This window comes from Cervus elaphus, chromosome 1 (assembly GCF_910594005.1).
Source record: "Cervus elaphus chromosome 1, mCerEla1.1, whole genome shotgun sequence".
In the NCBI taxonomy this organism is placed as follows: Eukaryota; Metazoa; Chordata; class Mammalia; order Artiodactyla; family Cervidae; genus Cervus; species Cervus elaphus.
This window is the reverse complement of record NC_057815.1, coordinates 23,872,159-23,894,323: the sequence shown is the minus strand read 5'-3', so window position 1 is coordinate 23,894,323 and position 22,165 is coordinate 23,872,159.

Genomic DNA, 22,165 nt, shown 5'->3' with positions numbered 1-22,165 from the left:
TCTCGGTCCCTTAGTTCTGCGAATGGCCAGCAGCGTGTTCAGGCCGGTTAATTTTCTTTCTCTTCCCTGCTCTCCCACAGTTCAAGTTGGCAACTCACAAAAGCTCCCTCCGATTGTCCTCAGGGCACTCAGGCCCGGACCCTGCCCCAAGCAATGCCGCCCGCTCCTCTCCGTGCGGCCCTCACTTGCTGGTGGCGGATGCGGGTGTCTGGGGCACTTTTCTGCTGAGAGTTGCTTTTAGGCACGTAATCTGTGGGTTTTATTTATTGTTTCCCTCCCAGTCAGGTTGCCCTCCTAGATTCAAACACTTCCCCCAGGCCCACCAGTGCGAGGGTTTCCCGGTGTCTGGAAACGTCCTCTAAAGACTCCCTTCCCGGGACGGATCTCCGTCCTTAGCTCTTTTGTCTCACTTTTTATCTTTTATATTTTGTCCTACCTCCTTTCGAAGACAATGGGCTGCTTTTCTGGGCACCTGATGACCTCAGCTAGCGATCAGAAGTTGTTTTGTGAAGTTTGCTCTGCGTTCAGATATTCTTTTGATGAATTTGTAGGAGAGAAAGTGGTCTCCCCATCCTACTCCTCCGCCATCTTGGCTCCTCCCCCTCTAGCCTTTCCCTCTTGTAGAAAAGAGCAGCACACAGTATATCTAAAAGCTCTCTCCTTCCATCCTTGTTCCATTTGTGGAAAAGGAAAGCTGTGTCCTATGCACTCTGACCCCTCCCAGCTGCCCTGAGTCCAGACACTCCACTACCTGGCACTTACAATAGCTTGTCCCAGTTCAGACCCTGGCTAGACCCACCAGGTACCCAGAGTTTGCTGAGAAGGAAAGGGAAGGGGAAGGTTGGGTCAGTAAGTCATGTCCAACTCTTTGCAACCCCATGGACTGCAGCACACCAGACTTCCCTGTCTATCACCAACTCCCAAGGCTTGCTTAAACTCATGCCCATTGAGCCAGTGAATCTGTCCAACCATCTTATCCTCTGTCATCCCCTTCTCCTCTTGCCTTCAATATTTTCCAGCATTAGGGTCTTTTCCAATGAGTGGGCTTCTCATCAGGTGGCCAAAATCTTGGTGCCTCAACTGTAAAATTGTGCTCATTTCACACGATTGCAAATCAATGCTCAAAATCCTTCAAACTAGGCTTCAGCAATATGTGAACTGAGAAATTCCAGATGTAAAAGTTGGATTTACAAAAGCAGAGGGTCCAGAAATCAAATTGCCAACATCCGTTGGATCATAGAGAAAGCAAGGGAATTCCAGAAAAATATTTACTTCTCCTTAATTAACTACACCAAAGCCTTTGACTGTGTGTATCACAACAAACTGTAGAAAATTCTTGAAGAGATGGAAATACCAGACTACCTGAACTGCCTCTTGAGAAATCTATACGCAGATCAGGAAGAAACAGTTACGACTGGACATGGAACAACAGACTGGTTCAAAATTGGGAAAGGAGTACAACAAGGCTGTATATTGTCACCTTGTTTATTTAACCTCTATGCAGAGTACACCATAAGAAATGCCAGGTTGGATGAATCACAAACTGGAATCAAAATTGAAAGGGGAAATATCAACAACCTCAGATATGTAGATGATACCACTGTATTGGCAGAAATGAAGAGGAGCTAAAAAGCTTCTTGATGAGAGTGAAAGAGGAGAGTAGAAAGCCTGGCTTAAAACTCAACATTCTAAAAATGAAGATCATGGCATCTGGTCCCATCACCTCATGGCAAATAGATAGGGGAAAAGTGGAAATAGTGACAGATTTTATTTTCTTGAGCTCCAAAGTCATGGCTGTGTGGTGACAGCAACCATGAAATTAAGACACTTGCTCATTGGAAGGAAAGTTAAGACAAACATAGTTAATTTCAGTCACTCAGCCCTGTCCGACTCTTTGCGACCCCATGAACTGTAGCACACCAGGCTTCCCCATCCATCACCAACTCCTGGAACTTGTTCAAACTCATATCCATTGAGTCAATGATGCCATCCAACCATCGCATCTTCTGCTGTCCCCTCCTCCTGCCTTCAATCTTTCCCAGCATCAGGGTCTTTTCCAATGAGTCAGTTCTTCACATCAGATGGCCAGAGTATTGGAGTTTCAGCTTCAGCATTAGTCCTTCCAATGCATATTCAGGACTGATTTCCTTTAGCATGGACTGGTTGGATCTCCTTGCAGTCCAAAGGACTCTCAAGAGTCTTCTGCAACACCATAGTTCAAAAGCATCAATTCTTCATCCCTCAGCTTTCTTTATAGTCCAACTCTCACATTCATATAGAACTACTGGAAAAACCATAGCTTTGACCAGACAGACTTTAGTCAGACAAACTTAGACAGCATATTAAAAAGCAGAGACATCACTTTGCTGACAAAGGTCCATAAAGTCAGATCTATGGCTTTTGCAGTGGTTATGTATGGATGTGAGAGTTGGACCATAAAGTAGGCTAAATGCTAAAACTAACGCTTTCAAATTGTGGTTCTGGGCAAGACTCTTGAGAGCCCCTTGGACTGAAAGGAGATCAATCCAGTCAATCCTAAAGTAGCCTGAGGTAGTTATCTATTTACATTTTTAACCTACAATATCAGCAATTTGGTGTGCTTAACACTAATACAAATTAGGATATCAGTTTGACTGCTCTGGCCAATAGCAAAATAAAAATGTTTTAATTAAGAGAATCAAGTATATTTTTCTCACAAAAATACCTAAACTAATGAACAATCCAGGGCACAGAGAAGCTCTGCTTCATGTGGTCACCCAAAGACCCTGGTTCTAACGATGCTTCTTGGCCGTTTCCCAACTCCGCAGCTCAGAGCTGACTCTCTGTCACTGCGTCTGCACTCTAACCTGTGGGAAGCTGAAAGAGGAAGTGGAGGCTTAGCGGCTCTATTTTGAGGACACGACCCAGAAGTTTTTCACATCAGTTCCACCCTCACACACTGACCCAGAGAAGTCAGATGCAACACATGGCTGTAAGCAATGCTGAAAATGGTATACACCAGGAAAAACACTGAGAGTTCTACTAGTAAAAGGAGGAATGAAAAATTGATAGTAGAGGACAATTAATAGCTTCTATTATGCCCTAATACTAGCTAAACAGCAATTGGGGGTACAGGTGGAGTAAGTCAATATAGAAATCAGAAGAAAGAGAAGAAAAGGGAAATAAAATATATTAAGGCACACTTAATATATACAGGCACACTTCAGAGATATTGTAGGTTCAGTTCCAGACCACTACAATAAAGTGAGAATCACAAGAAAGCAAGTCACAGGGATTTGGGGGGGTTCCCAGTGTATAAACACTTCCCTGGTGGCTCAGAGGTTAAAGCGTCTGCCCCCAGTGCAGGAGACCTGGATTCAATCCCTGGGTCGGGAAGATCCCCTGGAGAAGGAAAGGGCAACCCACTCTAGTGTTCTTGACTGGAGAATCCCATGGATGGAGGAGCCTGGTAGGCTACAGTCCGAGGGGTCGCAAAGAGTCGGACAGGACTGAGCTACTTCACTTTCACTATCAGTGTATAAACAAGTTATATTTATACTACCTGTAGTCTATTAATATTAAGTATGCAATAGCATTCTGTTGAAACAATGTATATACCTTAATTAAAATATACTTTACTGCTACAAATTGCTAACAATTACCTGAGCCTTCAGTGAGATGTAGTCTTTTGACTGGTGGACAGTCTTGCCTCAATGTTGATGGCTGCTGACTAATCAAGGTGGTGGTTGCTAAAGGTTGGACAACAAACAACTTCTCATTTTTTATGGTTTTTTCATGAGACTGCAGGAATTCAGTCATATAGCCTAAACTTCTAGTTCTAATTCTCTTGCTATTTCCACCACACCTTCCACCACTGAAGCCTTGAACCCTTCAAAATCATCTATGAAGGCTGGAATCAACTTCATCCAAAATCCTGTTAATGTTGATATTTTGACTTATTCTTCTGAATCAGAAATGTGCTTAGGATGGTGAATCCTTTCCAGAAAATTTTCACTTTACTTTGCTCAGATGTAGCATTACTCCATGATCCATGGATTGCAGAATGAACGTTGTGTTAGCAGGCATGAAAACAACATGAATCTCATTATACATCTCCATCAGTGCTCTTGGGTGACTGGGTACATTGTAAATGAGCATAATATTTTTAAAGGAATCTCTTTTTCTGAGCAATAAATTTCAACACTGGGCTGTAAATATTCAGTGAACCATGCTGCAAACAGATGGACTGCCATCCAGGCTTTGTTGTTCCATTTACAGAGCAAGGGCAGAGTAGATTTAGCATAGTTCTTAAGGGCCATAGGATTTTCAGAATAGTTAATAAGCATTGGCTTCAACCAAAAGTCAACAGCTGCCTTAGTCCTTAACAAGAGAGTTGGTCTGCCTGTTGAATCTTTGAAGCCAAACTTTGACTTCTCTCCAGCTATGAAAGTCCTAGATGGCACCTTCTTTCACTATAAGACCATCTTGTCCACATTGAAAATCTTCTGTTTAGTGAAGCCACCTTCACTAATTTTTCTCAGCTAGGTCTTCTGGATAACTTAACTGTAGCTTCGACACCAGCACATGCTGCTTCACCTTGCCCTTTTATGTAATGGAGATGGCTTCTTTCCTTAAACTTCATGAACCCACACCTTCTAGCTTCAGACTTTTCTTCTGCAGCTTCCTCAGGTCTCTCAACCTTCATAAAATTGAAGGGACTTGCCTTGGACTAGGCTTTGGCTGAAGGGAATGTTCTGGCTGGTTTGATATATCTGGACTGCTGAAACTTTCTCCATGTTGGCAATAAGACTTTCACTTCCTTATCATTCACCGGAGTAGCACTTTTAATTTCCTTTAAGAGCTTTTCCTTTCATAACTTGTCTAACCGTTTGGTGCAAGAGGCCTGGCTTTCAGCCTATCTCAGCTTTTGACACGCCTTCCTTTCTCACTAAGCTTAACCATTTCCAGGTTCAGTTACAAGTAATTGTGTATGACTCTCCCTTTCATCTAAACACTTAGAGGTCCTTGCAGGGTTATTAGTTGACCTAATTTCAATATTGTTCTGTCTCAGGGAATAGGGAGGCCTGACGAGAGGGAAAGAGAGGAAAATCTAGCTGTTCAGTGGAGCAGTCAGAGCAATACAACACTTATGAATTAAATTTTCCATCTTATAAGGGCACAGCTCATGGTGTCCCCAAACAATACAATTGTAGTATCAAAGATGGCCCCAAACAATACAATAATAATATTAAAGATAATCATAAATAATGTAATAAGTAATATTTTAAAAATATTGTGAGAATTACCAAAGTGTAACATAGAAACATGGAGAAGGCAATGGCAGCCCTCTCCAGTACTCTTGCCTGGAAAAATCCCATGGATGGAGGAGCCTAGTAGGCGCAGTCCTTGGGGTCGCTAGGAGTAGGACACGACGGAGCGACTTCACCTTCCCTTTTCACTTTCATGCACTGGAGAAGGAAATGGCAACCCACTCCAGTGTTCTTGCCTGGAGAATCCCAGGGACGGGGGAGCCTGGTGAGCTGCCGTCTATGGGGTTGCACAGAGTCGGACTCAACTGAAGGGACTTGGCAGCAACATAGAAACATGAAGTGGACATATGCTTTTGGAAATATGACACTGATAGATTTACTGGATCAGGGTTGCTACAAACATTTTACATGCTAGGTGCTTTATTCCTAACTACCATAACAATTATTACTATCTCCACTTTACAGATAAGGAAGCTCAGGGTTAAAGACATTAAATATCTTGACTAGAGACCTAAAGTTGTAAATAGTAAAGCCTAGTTTTAAATCTAAGTTCATCAATATGATTTTATTCATTAACCAATATTACACAGTAGCAGTTCTTGCACATTGCATGTTTCAGTGGTGGGATCACATGTCAAATGTAAAATGAGGGAAATTAATGACACTCGAGTTAAATATCACAAAAATTCAACTTCCATAATTTTTTAAATCCATATTTTTTTTACCCAACAAAATTATATAAAAATGTTGAAATGTCTCTGAGTCTAATCTAAAATTGTAATCTTATTTTCTCACTGTAATAATAGAAATAACTCCAGAAGGCATCAAGGTAAAAATCCTGTCACCTTTTATGATCTTTTCTATGTCTGAAATGTCAGAGATTTATCTAGTCTTGAAGTTGCTACTCTCACAGAGCTGACAGTCTATTAGGGGAAAAAATCAGTAAAAACTTCCTACAACACTAAGTGAAGAGTCCTCTAAACCAGCAGAGAGGGTCACATGTAACCAGTGCCCAAGGATAGAGTGAGAAGCAGAGATACTGGATCAGCAGAGACTAGAATCCAGGTCTCCTCCACGACAATATCCAAAACCTTGGTTTGTAGGTTTATTCAGAAGAGACTTAAGCAAGATAAATTTACTGCATCATAATATAAAGATGGGTCTAATTTTTGACTAGCAAGCTATCTAGAAAGCAATCTTTATTTTTCTTCAAAAAACTCATCCATTTTAGAGCATAGGAAGCAAAGCCTCAGGCAATAAACTAATGCAAAAATGATTTTCTAAAAGGCAGACTTCAAGGGCATTTGATCTTTGTAAGACTAATAATTCACTTTCTACCTTAGGATTTTTCAATAAATTAAATGAAGAATACTCTAGTGTTATGAATTAAAACTGTGGAGTAAAACCCAACTGGGTTGAATTCCTAGTTCTACCTCAATTAAAAATGTGTAGCTTTTGGTAAATTACTGAACACCTTTAAGCTAGTTTTTCATACATAAAGTCCCTATCGTTTTTGGTGGTGTGAGATTGAAATGAGATAATGGGGAAAAAATAGCATTGTGACTTATGATAACACAACCATTGCAGGAGGTGAAATCAAAAAGTTAAATGGGATTTAGATCATGAAGCGTCATGTGGACTGTAGTAAGAAGTTTTGAATTTGATTCTAGGTGTAATTGGAAGCCCTTAGTAAGATTTATCTCTAAGATACTTGAATGTTCTAGTGTTCTATAGTGCTATAATTTCTGTGATGCTTTTTAAGGAGTCCAGGTCCAAGGGAAGTCAAATTGTTTCACACTTTCTAACCACTATTATAGTAATTTAGCAGTTTTAGGTGGCTACAGCATTTTCAGTTAGACTAAAAACTGCACTGCTATTATCTGTCATTGGAATAAAACTCTGAGAAGAAAGGTAACTGCTGAGTTTATATTGGAAGCTATTTTTCGATTACTTCAGAATCTCCCTTAGCCAAAGTTATGAAATGCCATGTCTTACAAAGAGAAATCTATGCTCTATCTCAACAGTCTACCTCTTTTTCTGTCTCTCTGTAAATATAATGATAATGAAATGGAAAAAATTCTGAGTGCCGAAGAATTGATGCTTTTGAGCTGTGGTGTTGGAGAAGACTCTTGAGAGTCCTTTGGACTGCAAGGAGATCAAACCAGTCCATCCTAAAGGAAATCAGTCCTGAATATTCATTGGAAGGACTGATGCTGAAGCTGAAGCTCCAATACTTTGGCCACCTGATGCAAAGAACTGACTCATTGGAAAAGACCCCAATGCTGGGAAAGATTGAAGGTGGGACGAGAAGGGAATGACAGAGGATGAGATGGTTGGATGGCATCACTAACTTGAAAGACTTGAATTTAGGCAAGCTTCAAGAGTTAGTGTTAGACAAGGAGGCCTGGCGTGCTGCAGGCCATGGAGTTACAGAGTCAGACATGACTGAGTGACTGAACTGAACTGAACTGAGAGCTCAGGATGAGGTTATGGCTAAAGAGATACAGTTGGGATTCATTATCATTTGTATGTGTGTATGTTCAGTTGCTAAGTCATGCCCCAGTCTGCAACATTATGGACCTGTAACCCACTAGGCTCCTCTGTCCATGGGATTTCTCAGGTAAGAATACTGTACTGGGCAGCCATTTCCTTCTCCAGGAGATCTTCCAGACCCAGGGACTGAACTCACTTCTCCTGCATTAACAAGTGTATTCTTTACCACTGAGCCACCAGGGAAGTCCTCATTACCATTTGGACAGGATTAAATCTACAATTTTGGATAGAATTGCCTACAGAAAAAGTCAGATGAAGAAGAGAATGGATGGAAGAGAGCAACAAATTCTGGTGTTCCCCCAAATCTATAGACATAGGATAAAAGCAACAAACAACAACAGAAATGAGAAGAAATAGACAGTGAAAGAAGCAGAAAACCAAGAAGAAACAGAGTAATCATAGCACCCTGCTTAGCCTTACAGCAAGCAACATTTACAAAGACCGATCATGTAAATCTTATTGTTGTCAACGCTGAGAAGCAGCTTCTAGAGTATTTGACTATGGTTACAAAACAGAATGTATAGATTATTCTTCTTGAAATTTTAAATATAGAATTATAGCAAGCAGAAAGTGGGAGATGATCAAGAGAAGAAGAGAGAGAGGAAAGTGTGAGAGTGGGAATAAATTAAATAGTGCTGAAACAGAGTATGCAAGCTATTTTGAAATGTTGATGTAACAAGCAGAACTGTAACTTAAAAAAATTTAAAACCCTTCAAGTGGACAGAAAAGGGTAGATATAAAACATGGGACTGTTCCTTTGCATTTTTAATCCTTCCACACTATGATTTTTTAATCATATGCAGGTTTTATTTGATGTAAATAAAGTTTTTAATTTAAATAGTGATTCCAAAGACAGTGGCAGATGTGTGATGGGGGAGGAATAAAATTAAATTAAATTTATAAGGTTGATATTCAGACCCAGAAATTCTACTTCTAGTAATATTCTCTAAAGGAAATTTCAGAAATGAGGACAAAGATTTATGTCCAAGAACGTTTGCTGCAGTCTTAATTATAATAGTAAAAAGTTGGAAACTACCTACATAATAAATATTTGGAGATGATTTAAATAAATTATAGTTTGCCCATACAATAGAATATTAAACAGTCACTAAATCATATTTGAGATTATTTGGAAACTTATGTAATATTCATATCACATTATTAATATAAGAAAAAATAAAGGATTAAAAAACTGGTGTGTGCACATACATGTGCATGCACATGTGCCCAGAATTGGGTACCTAGCAAATATATGGTTCAAGACAAGCACCAACATTTTTGTACAAAACTGAAACTTTATGACCAACAGACCCTCTCTAAGAGATTTTATAAATGTGTATTTCTACAAGAAAGATTATAATTCTAAGAAGGATGTGTAAGATAGAAATGAAGTGAGGAAGAAAAAAAACTTAAATATGGGAGTAAATCCAAATGAACATTGATAGTTTGCTTTAAAACAAAGGAACTAAAATCCTAGTGAGAAAAATGTACAATTTGGAAGAAAAAGATGAGTTATAATGTTTTAAGTCCATTGGGAAGAAGGTCAAATTATTAGACATTTTAATATATTATACCAAAATGTTTAATCTAATTGATGAAACAATATACAGAATTTATAGCTTCCAAAATAGTTTAGGGGGAAAATGGGGTAAAGAAGAAACAACTACTTGCTCTTTTAAAAAAATCAGGAAAAATAAGAATAATGTAGACAAGTAGAAGAAAATATCAGAACTAAAGTACAAAACAAAATGGTAAAATTTAATAGAAATGTCTTGAATCATAAAAATGTATTTGTACTAGACTCAAGAGTTAAAAGACAAAATTGTGAAACTAGATATATTTAAAATCTGGCTAAAACCCATCTGTGAGGAAAAAACAAAACAAAACATGCCTCAATTCTAATAGGAAAGCCATGAAACTGAAATGAATCCCCAGGTCTTAATATTAACTAAGACTCTATATCCAACAACTCTCTTTTTTTTATTTTTTTTTTTTTAATATCCAACAACTCTCAAAATGAGTTTCCTTTCCCCAGTCCAGTTACCTAAGAAGATGACTAGATCCCATAAGAAGAGGCTGGGAGATTCACAGCTATATACACTTGCTAGATGTTGTACGATCTTTCTTCCCAGAATGTGATCACTGACATACTCTATGGTTCTGATTGTGAAAACTGGCTCATGTGTGGAAAGTGTTCAAGGAGTCATAATTTACCACTAGGAAGGCTGACCTCAACTGTCTAGTCATCCCTTCTTGATCTCTTTTTGATTACATACATTAAGCAGTACACATGTTGGCTCTGGGTCTGTCTTGTGTCTAGGGAAACCATATTCTCTGTGTTATATCCTTATACCCCTCAAGTTCAGTTCAGTTCAATTCAATCGCTCAGTCATGTCTGACTCTTTGCAACCACATGGACTGCAACAAGCCAAGTTTCCCTGCCAATCATCATCTTCCGGAGCTTGCTCTAACTCATGTCCATCTAGTCGGTGATGCCATTCAACCATCTTGTCCTCTGTCATCCCCTTCTCCTCCTACCTTCAATCTTTCCCAGCATGAGGATCTTTTTCAGTGAGTCGGTTCTTCGCAAGAGGTGGCCAAAGTATTGGAGCTTCAGCTTCAACATCAGTCCTTCTGATGAATATTCAGGACTGACTTCCTTTAGGATTAACTGGTTGGATCTCCTTGCAGTTCAAAGGACTCTCAAGAGCCTACTCCAACACCACAGTCCAAAAGCATCAATTTGTTGGTTCCCAGCTTTGTTTATGGTCCAACTCTCATATCCATACATGACTACTGGAAAAACCATAGCTTTGACGAGATGGACCTTTGTCAGCAAAGTAACGTACCTGCTTTTTAATGTGCTGTCTAGGTCGATCATAGCTTTTCTTCCAAGGAGCAAGCGTCTTTTAATTTCATGGCTGCAGTCACGATCTGCAGTGATTTTGGAGCCCCCCAAAATAAAGTCTGTCACTGTTTCCCCATCTATTTGCTATGAAGTGATGGGACCAGATGCCATGATCTTAGCTTTTTGAATGTTGAGTTTTAAACCAGCATTTTCACTCTCCTCTTTCACTTTCATCAAGTGATCAATGCAAAGAAATAGAGAAAAACAATGGAATGGGAAAGACTAGAGATCACTTGAAGAAAATTAGAGATATCAAGGGAATATTTCATGCAAAGATGGGCACAGTAAGGGACAGGAATGACATCCCTCAAGTTAGGACCCCCTAATTCTATTTCTAACCTTGCTGCCCATTATGGTAATTAGGCCCACCCTGATTATGAAAATAGAGTGTTACCACCCATCCTCTACTATTACAAAGTCCTATCACCCCCACTTTGTTACTAAGGAACCCACTAATGTAATAGCATCTCCTATGACCTGATCCATTTTGAAGCCTTTCAACATTGTGTTTTCCCTCTTGCTAGCACATTCCTTATCACCTTGGAAAATGAAACGACTTTGGATCCACCCAAGGAACACCGTCAGCTAGTGAGTCCAATTGAGCATACCTATTGTTCTGAGTGTTTTGATTGTTTCCTCCTCAGTTATCTGTGGCAGTTCTGGCATCTCTATTTCATTTGTGAGAATTACTACTTTGTATAAGCATTCAAAAGCCATCTCAGCAACATGAGAAAACAATCACTCAGGGCCAAAGTCAGGATATTAAATCCTGTGCTACAGCAGAGTGACTCTATATGGACATTCTCCCCTTAGCCAACTTTACGTTCTGTCTCAGTGATCCATCACCCCCAGGGTTAACTCCTTATTCATGCTAGTTTATACTAACAAGGTAATGTAGTTCTTTTGGTGTATAATCTCTCTCCCTTAGCAGTCCCAGCATTTATCTATTGGGTTGGCCAAAGGGTACATCCTTTTTTCTTTTCTGTAGGATGGCTCCAGTGGTGTTTGGTTGTCTTACTTCATTTGAAATGATTTTATTGCATCGCACTGTGACAGCTGTCATATCAGCATACATTTTAAAAACTTACCAAAATTAGTGAATTTTTGTGCAGTCACTTCAATATTGAAGATGGAAGGGGAAAAAAGCGACATTTTCTGCAGATTATGGTTTATTAGTCAATAAAGGTAAAAACACAAAAAGAGGTTTGTGCAGTGTGAAGAAGGTGCTGTGATGGAATGAACATGTCAAAAGTGGTTCATAAAGTTTTTTGCTTGAGATTTCTACCTGGATAATGCTCCACAGTCCAGTAGAGAAGTTCAAGTTAACAGTGATTAGATCAAGACATTAATTGAGAACAATCTGTACACCACATGGGAGATGGTCGACCTACTCAAAATATCCAAATCAAGTGTTGAAAGTCATTTGCATAAGCTTGGTTATGTTAGTCACTTTGATGTTTGTGTTCCACGTAAGTTAAGCAAAAAACCTTTTTAACCATATTTCTGCATGTGTTTCTCTACTTAAATGTGATAAAAGCATTCAGCTTTTAAAACAAATTATGATGGGAAGTGAAAAATAGATATTGTACAATAATGTGGAACATGAGAGATCACGGGAAAGCAAAATGGACCACCACCAACCACACCAAATAGGCCAGTCTTCATCCAAAGAAGATAATGTTGTGTATACGGTGGCATTGGAAAGAAGTCATCTACTATGAGCTCCTTCCAGAAATGTTGTTGTTGTTTAGTCACTAAGTCGTGTCCAACTCTTTGGCAACACCATAGACTGTAGCCTGTCAGGCTCCTCTGCCCACTGGATTTCCCAGGAAGGAGTATTGGGTGGATTATCATTTCCTTCTCCAGGGGATCTCCAGGAGACCAAATGGTTAATTCTAACAAGGCCTCCCCTCAATTAGACCAAATGAAAGCAGTATTCAATGAAAGGTGTCTGGAATTAATCAATAGAAAATGCATAATCTGCATGTTTATTTGATGACAAGGCAAAAACCGTTACAGCTTGGCTGGGAAGTTCTGATTCATCCACTGTATTCACCAGATATTACACCTTTGGAAGATCCTTTATTTTGACTTTTACAAAATTCTCTTAATGGAAAAAAATTCAAATTCCCTGAAAGATTGTAAAAGTCACCTGGAAAAGTTCTTTGCTCAAAAATATAAAAAATTTGGAGAAGATGGAATTATGAAGTTGCCTGAAAAAAATGGCAGAATATATGGAACAAAATGGTGAATATGTTGTTCAATACAGTTCTTGATAAAAATGAAAAATGTCTTTTACTGTCTTTAAAAACTGAATGAACTTTTTGGCCAACCCAATAATTAGTTTATGCTAAGATTTGGCCTAACTTGTTGTCTAGTGGTCAGAACTGATAAGTTCCTAAAGAGAAGCAAAATTGTCATTCAAAGCATTGACCTCATTTGAGACACTTGTACAGTCTTCAAGCAGGGAAGAGGGCTGTTTATTCCACAGGGATGGGTGGACCACTTTTGTGGGTCAAAGGATTCAGGAGCATTTAGGGATTCAAGGTTTCCTGGTGCATTGATTCAGATATTCTAGCTCTCAAGTCCCACTTTTTCCCTATCAATTTTAACAAGTTTCTCTGATTTTGGCATAAGAGCCATCTCTGAAATTCTGCCACTTTACATATCTCCAACTTTTAGAAGAAAATGTAGATTATCTCTGGGCTTCTCAGGTGGCTCAGTGGTAAAGTATCCCCCTGCCAAGGCAGGAGACTTGGGTTGGATCCCTGGGTCAGGAAGATACCCTGGAGTAGTAAATGGCAATCCACTCCAGTATTCTTGCCTGAAAATCCCACGGACAGCAGAACCTTTGTAGGCTATAGTCTATCAAGTCGCAAAGAGTTGGACATGACTGAGTGACTGACCATGCATGCGTAGATTATCTCTATCTAGGTATCTAGGTATCTCTATCTTTATCTAAGGATAGATTTCTTAACATGACACACAGAGAAACCAACTATAAAAGAACTAATTGAAAATTGAAAATTAAGATCTTTTGTTCTTGAAAACACAATATGATAGCTTAAAACCATATTACTAACTGACAGTATATTTGTACAATATGTACCTCAAAAGGATTAATATTTAAAACATTTGTACAAATTAATAAGGCAATAGAAAAATGAGTGAAACCATGAACAAATATTTAGCATAACAGGAAACATGAATGGCCAGTAAACATTGAAAAAACACTCAATGTCAGTCATAATTAAGGAAACACAAAATAAAATCATAATGTAATAGCATGTTATGCTCACCAAATTAGCAAAATTGCAATATCTGACAATATCAAGCATTGGAAAGGATATGAATCAATAAAAATGCCTATATTTTACTAAAGAGAGAGTATATTGGCACAAATACTTTGAAAATTAAATATATCTTGTGTCAAGAAGCATCTACAAGAGGTACCTACACTAGTAAAATATGACCTAGCAATTTCATTTTTAAAAATATACCCTTGAAGATTACAATAAAAATTGTAAAGTAGTTAATTAATAAATTGCAAATCAGGCTAATAGGTGGTTTTTTGTGTGTGATCAGCAGGAAAGCAGCATCAAGATCACCTGAAACCTTGTGAGAAATGTAATTCCTTAAGCTGCTGGAATAGAAACATTGGAAAAACTCCCAGAAATTTGTGTTTTAACAAGCCCTTTAAGTAATTCTGATAAATGCTGAAGTATGAAAAAATTGAAGAAAGTAGGGAAAACCACCAGGCCATTCAGGTATTACTTAAAGCAAATCCCTTATGATTTTACAGTGGAAGTGACAGGGATTCGAGGGATTATATCTGGTAGACAGAGTGCCTAAAGAACTGTGGACAAAGGTTCATAACATTGTACAGGAGGTGGTTATCAAAACCATACTCAAGAAAAGAAATGCAAAAAGACAAAATGATTGTCTGAGGAGACCTGAAAATAGCTGAGAAAAGAAGAGGGGGAAAAAAAAAGAAGAAGAAGAGAAGTGAAGTCAAAGGCAAGGGAGAAAAAAGAAAGATATACCCATCTGAATGCAAAGTTCCAAAGAATAACAAGGAGAGATAAGAAAGCCTTCCTCAGTGATCAATGCAAAGAAATAGAGGAAAACAGTAGAATGGGAGGATGAAAGATCTCTTTAAGAAAATTAGAGATATCAGTTTCATTCAAAGTTGGGCACAATAAAGGAGAGAAACAGTATGTACCTAACACAAGCAGAAGATATTAAGAAGAGGTGGCAAGAATACACAGAAGAAGTGTACAAAAAGATCTTAACAACCCATATAACCACGATGATGTGATCACTCACCTACAGCCAGATATCCTGGAATGCAAAGTCAAGTGGGCCTTAGGAAGAATCACTATGAACAAAGCTAGTGGAGGTGATGGAACTCCAGCTTAGCTATTTCAATTCCTAGAAGATAGTGCTGTTTAAGTGCTGCACTCAATATGTCAGCAAATTTGGGAAACTCAGCAGTGGCCACAGGACTGGAAAAGGTTAGTTTTCACTCTAATCCCAAAGAAAGGTAATGTCAAAGAGTGTTCAAACTACTGTGCAATTGCACTCATTTCACATGATAGGAAATTAATGCTCAAAATTCTCCAAGTTAGTCTTCAACAGTATGGAATCAAGAACTCCCAGATGTTCAAGCTGGATTTAGAAAAGGCAGAGGTACCAGAGATCAAATTGCTAACATCCATTGGGTCATAAAAAAAGACAAGAGAATTCCATAAAAACATCTACTTGTGCTTTATTGACTATGCCAAAACCTTTGGCTGTGTGGATCACGGCAAACTTTGTGATGTTCTAAAAGAGATGGGAATAGCAGACCACTTTATCTGTCTCCTGAGAAACCTGTATGCAGATCAAGAAGCTACAATTAGAATTGGACATGGAATAATAAGTTCCAAATTGAGAAAGGAGTACGTCAAGGTTGTATATTGTCACCCTGTTTATTTAACTTATATGCAGAGTATATCATGTGAAAACCAGGCTGAATGAAGCACAAACTGGAATCAAGATTGCTGGGAGAACTATCTATAACTTCAGATATACAGATGACACCACCCTTATGGCAGAATATAAAGAGGAACTAAGTGCCTCTTGATGAAAGTGAAGGAGGAAAGTGTAAAAGCTGGCTTAAAACTCAGCGCTCAAAAAATTTAAGATCATAGCATCTGGTCCCATCACTTCATGGCAAATAGATGAGGAAACAATGGAAACAGTGAAAGACTTCAGTTTCTTGGGCTCCAAAATCACTGCACATGATGACTGAAGCCACGAAATTAAGAGACACTTTCTCCTTGGAAGAAAACTATGAACAACCTAGACAGAATGTTAAAAAGCAGAGATATTACTTTGCCAACAATGTCCTTACAGTCAAAGCTATGGTTATCCCAGTAGTCTTGTATGGGTATGAGACTTGGACCATAAAAAAGGCTGAACAGCAAAGAATTGATGCTTTTGAACTGTGGTGTTGGAGAAGACTCTTGAGAGTCCCTTGGTCAGCAAAGAGATCAAATCAGTCAATCTGAAAGGAAATCAACCCTGAATATTCATTGGAAGTACTGAAGTTGAAGTTCCAATACTTTGGCCATTTAATGTGAAGAGTTGACACTCATCTGAGAAGACCCTGATCCTGAGAAAGATTGAAAGCAGGAGCAGAAAGGGATAGAGGATATGATGGTTGGATTGCATCACCAACTCAGTGGATATGAGTTTGAGCAAGCTCCAGGAGAAGATGAAAGACAGGAAACCCTGGTGTGCTACAGTCCATCAGGTTACAAAGAGTCTGACATGACTAAGTGACCAAACAACAACAACAACGAAAAAAAACCACAGATCTAGTGTTAAAACTAGCTTTTTAAAAAAATAAAATATACTAGATTTCACTAGAACAGAGTAAATCAGAAAAGAAAATACCAGATTGTGCTGCAAGGGTGAAACATAATAACTGTTTCATTAAAGTGTTGTTTTAGTTATATGTATGCACACATTTGAGGCCTGTGTGTTTGTGTGTGTTGGTAATGAGTCAAATTGCAGCATGTATTTCTTACTGTGGATAATAGCCAACAGTATTTGAGAAATACTGAGAAACTTTTAAACATGTGAAGCAGGAAACATTTTCCAAGATGTTTCTATCAGTATTGTTTATAGTAGCAAAACAGTAGGACTACTTGAATGTGTGAAAATGAAAGATAATATATTCCATTTTATATCAATGATATAAAATTTAAGACAGGCAAAATAACAGTTTCCTTGAGTAACCATTCAAATTTTGTGAGATTATAAAGAAAAAAAAGGGAATCCATATGTACACTTAAAATTATGGTCTGGGAACACCAAACCAGCTTATCAGCCTCCTGCAAAACCTACTGACATGTTATATACCAATAATTCTTTATTAAACTAAAAAAAGTAGAGTCCTTGACATGAAATTCAAGGTAATGATTATTTCTGAAGAACAGAGAAGGAGTACATTTGGGTAAAAGTGAATAGAAAACTTCAAGGATATTTCAAGCATTCTATTTTTTTACACAAATTAGCAGGTACTCTTTATTATTCTTTTTCCTTTATTATTCTTTAATCATGCATGTTTTATAAGCTTTTCTGTAAGTAGTATTTTTCATGATAAAATGTTTAAAATGTTTATGGGTATGTACAAATAGAGAAAAATGGAAAGTACATGATTAGTAGTATCAGCTATCACTAAAAGGTGGAGTTGTGTCATTTTTTCCTTTGCATTTGTTACATTTTCTATGTTTTTTTCTTCTTTTTTTATCCAAGCTTGATAACCTTTTTAAAGCAGAAATTAATTACATTGGATACATCCTGTCTTTGGTCACTTTCTCAGGAAAGCTAAGCCTACCCAAATTCTCTGCTGCGTCCAGCTGACCACACGACACATGATGCTGCCCTCTCCCTTTATCCCCAACCATTGTTTATGGTGCCATGATTAAACATCCAATCTGAAGGCTGGGCAACATCCTTAATTTGTATGATTTTGAAAAATGCATGTGGCAGTCATATTTCTCTTAAAGAACACTGAGATCCAGAAGAAACCATTTGACTAATGGGAATAAGAAGAGCTAGAAAGTTCTGGACAGTTAGGAGTTTTAAAATTACTTCAATATTGGTAATTGATCTATTTTCTGTTTCTCCCTAGTTCAGCCTTGAAACAGTTTACAGTTCTAGAATTTGCCCATCTCTTCTAGGTTGCCCGTTTATTGGCATATAGTTGTTCATAGCAGTCCTTTATGATCCTCTGTATTTCTGTGGTGTCCATTGTAGTTTTTCCTTTTTAATCTCTGATTTTATTGATTTGGGCCCTCTTCTTTTCTTGAGTCTGGGTAAAGATTTATCAGTTTTGTTCATCTTTTCTAATATAATTTTAAAGTTTGGACTTCATTTACAGTTTTTACAAAATATTGGGCTATATTCCCTGTGTTGTGCTATACATCTTTGTAGTCCGTCTTATACCCAAAAGTTTGTATTTCCCACTTCCCAACTCATATTACTGCTCTCTGTCTCCCCAATGGCAACCACTAGTTTGTTCTCTGTATCTGTAAGTCTGTTTCTTTTCTGCTATATTCACTAATTTGTTTTATTTTTTAGGTTGCACATATAAGTGATATTATACAGTATTTATCTTTCCCTGTCTAAATTATTTCACTTAACTTATTGCTCTCCCTGTCCACCCATGTTGCTTCAAAGAGCAAAATTTCACCCTTTCTTGTGGTTGAGTGAGTATTCCATTGTGTATATATACCACATCTTCCTTATCCATTCATGTGTTCATGGACACTTAGGTTGCTTCCATATCTTGACAATTGAAAATAATGTTGCTATGAACATTGGGTTGCATGTATATTTTCTAATTAGTGTTTTTCTTTTCTTTGGATAAATACATGAGACTGGAATTGCTGGGTCACATGGTAGTTCTACTAGTTTTCAGAAAATGCCATACTGTTTTCCACAGTGGCTGCACCAATTTACACTTACACAGTGTTTGAGGGTTCCCTTTTCTCCACAGCCTCACCAGTGTTGGTTATTTGTGCTCCTTTTGATGATAGCCATTCTAACAGATGTGATATGATAACTTATTGTAGGTCTGACTTGCATTTCCCTGATGGTTAGTGATGTTGAGTAACTTTCCATGCACATGTTGAACATCTACATTTCTCCTTTGAAAAACTGTCAGATCTTTTGCACATTTTAAAAATGTTATTTATTTTTAAAATTCATTTATTTATTTTAATTGCAGGTTAATTACTTTAAAATATTGTGGAAGGTTTTGCCATACATCAACATGAATCAGCCATGGGTGTACATGTGTCCCCCCACCTGAACCCCCTCCCACCTCCCTCACCATGCCATCCCTCATTCTGGAGAAATTCCTGCTTTCTAGAGTGCCTGATTTCTGAAGTGTTTGATTATAAATGGGTGTTGAGTTTTGTCAAAGGGTTTCTCTGCATCTGTTGAGATAATCACATGGTTTTTATCTTTCAATTTGTTAATGTAGTGTATCACATTGATTGATTTGTGAATAGTGGAGAATCCTTGCATCCCTGGGATAAAGCCAACTTGGTCATGATATATGATCTTTTTAATATGTTGTTGGATTCTGTTTGTTAGAATTTTGCTGAGAATTTTTTCATCTATATTCATCAGCAATATTGGCCTGTAGTTTTCTTTTTTGTGTGGAATCATTATCTGGTTTTGGTATTAGGGTGATGGTGGCCTCATAGAATGATTTTGGGAGTTTACCTTCCTACACAATTTTCTGGAAGAGTTTGAGTTTGATATTTTATTTATTTAGGTGTCAGCTCTTTGAATTTTTGGTAGAATTCACCTGTGAAGCCATCTGGTCCTGGGCTTTTGTTTGTTGGAAGATTTTTTATTACAGCTTTGATTTCTGTGCTTAAGATGGACCTATTAAGATTTTCTATTTCTTCCTGGTTCAGTTTTGGAAGGTATACTTTTCTAAGAATTTGCTCATTTCCTCCAAATTGTTCATTTTATTGGCATATAATTGCTCAGAGTAGTCTCTTATGATTTTTTGTATCTCTGTGTTGTCTATTATGATTTCTCCATTTTCATTTCTAATTTTATTGATTTGATTTTTCTCCCTTTTTTACTTGATGAGTCTCACTAACAGTTTGTCTATTTTATTTATCTTCTCAAAGAATCAGCTTTTAGTTTTGCTGATGTTTGCTATAGTCTCCTTCACTTCTTTTTCACTTAATTCTGCTCTGATTTTTATGATTTCTTTCCTTCTATTAATGTTGGGGTTCTTCTTTTCTTGTTTTTCTAGTTGCTTTCGGTATAAAGTTAGGTTGTTTCTTTAATGTTTCTCTTGTTTCTTGAGGTAGGTTTGTATTGCTATGAACCTCCCTCTCAGCACTGGTTTTACTGAATCCCATGGGTTTGGGGCTGTCAGGTTTTCATTTTCACTTTTTTCTATGCATATTTTTAGTTCCGTTCTGATTTTGTCCATGGTCTGTTGGTTATTCAGGAGCGTGTTGTTTAGCCTGAATATGTTTGCATTTGTAATAGTTCTTTTCTCCTATAGTTGACATCTAATCTTATTGCATTGTGATCAGAAAAGATGCTTGAAATGATTCCAATTTTTTTTAAATTTACCAAGGCTAAATTTATGGCCCAGAATGTGATCTATACTGGAAAATGTTCCATATGCTCTTGAAAAAAAGGTAAATTCCATTGTTTTGGGGTGAAATTGCCATATAGATATCAATTAGATCTAGCTGGCCCATTGTAAAGCTTGTGTTTCCTTATTAGTTTCCTGTTTGATTGATCTATGCTTAGGTGTGAGTGGAACATGAAGGTCTCCCACTATTATTGTGTTACTGTTAATTTCCCCTTTCATACTTGTTAGCATTTGCCTTATGTGTTGAAGTTCTCCCATATTGAGTGCATTTATATTTATAATCGTTATACTTTCTTCTTGGATTGATCCTTAGATCATTATGTAGTGTCCTTTGTCTCTTTTCATGGCTTTTATTTCAAAGTCTGTTTTATCTGATAGGAGTATTCCTACTCCTGCTTTCTTTCAGTCCCCTTTTGCATAAAACATCTTTTTCCAGCCTTTCACTTTCAGTCTGTATGTGTCCCTAGGATTGAGGTGGGTCTCTTGTAGAAAGCATATATACGGGTCTTATTTTTGTATCCATTCAGTCAGTCTTTGTCTTTTTGTTAGAGCATTTAACCCATTTGCATGTAAGGTAATTATTGATAAATATGATCCTGTTATCACTTACTTTGTTGTTTTGGGTCCTTTTTATAGAGCTTTACTGTGTTTTCTGTATAGAGAAGATCCTTTAGCATTTGTTGAAGAGCTGGCTTGATAGTGCTGAATTCTCTCAGCTTCTGCTTGTCTGTAAAGTTTTTCATTTCTCCTTCATATATGAATGGAATCCTTACTGGGTAAAGTAATCTTGGTTGTAGGTTTTTCTCTTTCATCACTTAAGTACATCCTGGCATTCCTTTCTGGCCTGAAGAGTTTTTATTGAAAGATAAGCTGTTATCCTTAGGGGATCCCCTTGTGTGTTATTTGTTGCTTTTCCCTTGCTGCTTTTAATATTTGCTCCTTGTGTTTAATTTTCCTTAGTTTGATTAATATGTGTCTTGGGGTGTTTCACTTTGGGTTTATCCTGTTCGGGACTCTCTGGGTTTCTTGGATTTGGGTGGCTAATTCCTTCCCCATATTAGGGAAGTTTTCGACTATTATCTCCTCAGATGTTTTCTTATGCCCTTCCTTTTTGTCTTCTGGGACTCCTATGATTCAAATGTTGGGGCATTTAATGTTGTCCCAGAGGTCGCTGAGGTTGTCTTCATTCCTTTTAATTCTTTTTTCTTTTTTTATTTCCACCATTCTATCTTCCACCTTGCTTACCCTATTTTCTGCCTCAGCTATTCCATTGTTGGTTCTCTCCAGAGTGCTTTTGATCTCAGTTATTCCATTATTGATTGATTCTTCTTTAATTCTTCTAGGTCCTCGTTAAACAATTTTTGCATCTTCTCAATCCTTGTCTCTAGTCTATTTATCTGTAACTCCATTTTGTTTTCCAGATTTTGGATCATCTTTACCATCATTATTCTGAATTCTTTCTTAGGTAGACTCCCTATCTCCTCCTTTCATTTGGTTTGGTGGGATTTTATCATGTTCCTTCACCTGCTGAATATTTCTCTGTCTTTACATTTGGTTTAGGTTGTTATATTTAGGGTGCCCTTTCTGCAGGATGGAAGTTCGTGGTTCCTCTTAATTGTGGTGTCTGCTCCCTGTGGTTTGGCTTGGACTAATGGTTTGTCAAGGTTTCCTGGTTGGGTTGGGGGAGCTTGTGTCTGTGTTCTTGTGGTTGAAGCTGGATCTCTTATCTCTGGAGTGCAAAGACGTGCCCAGTAGTGAGTTTTGGGGTGT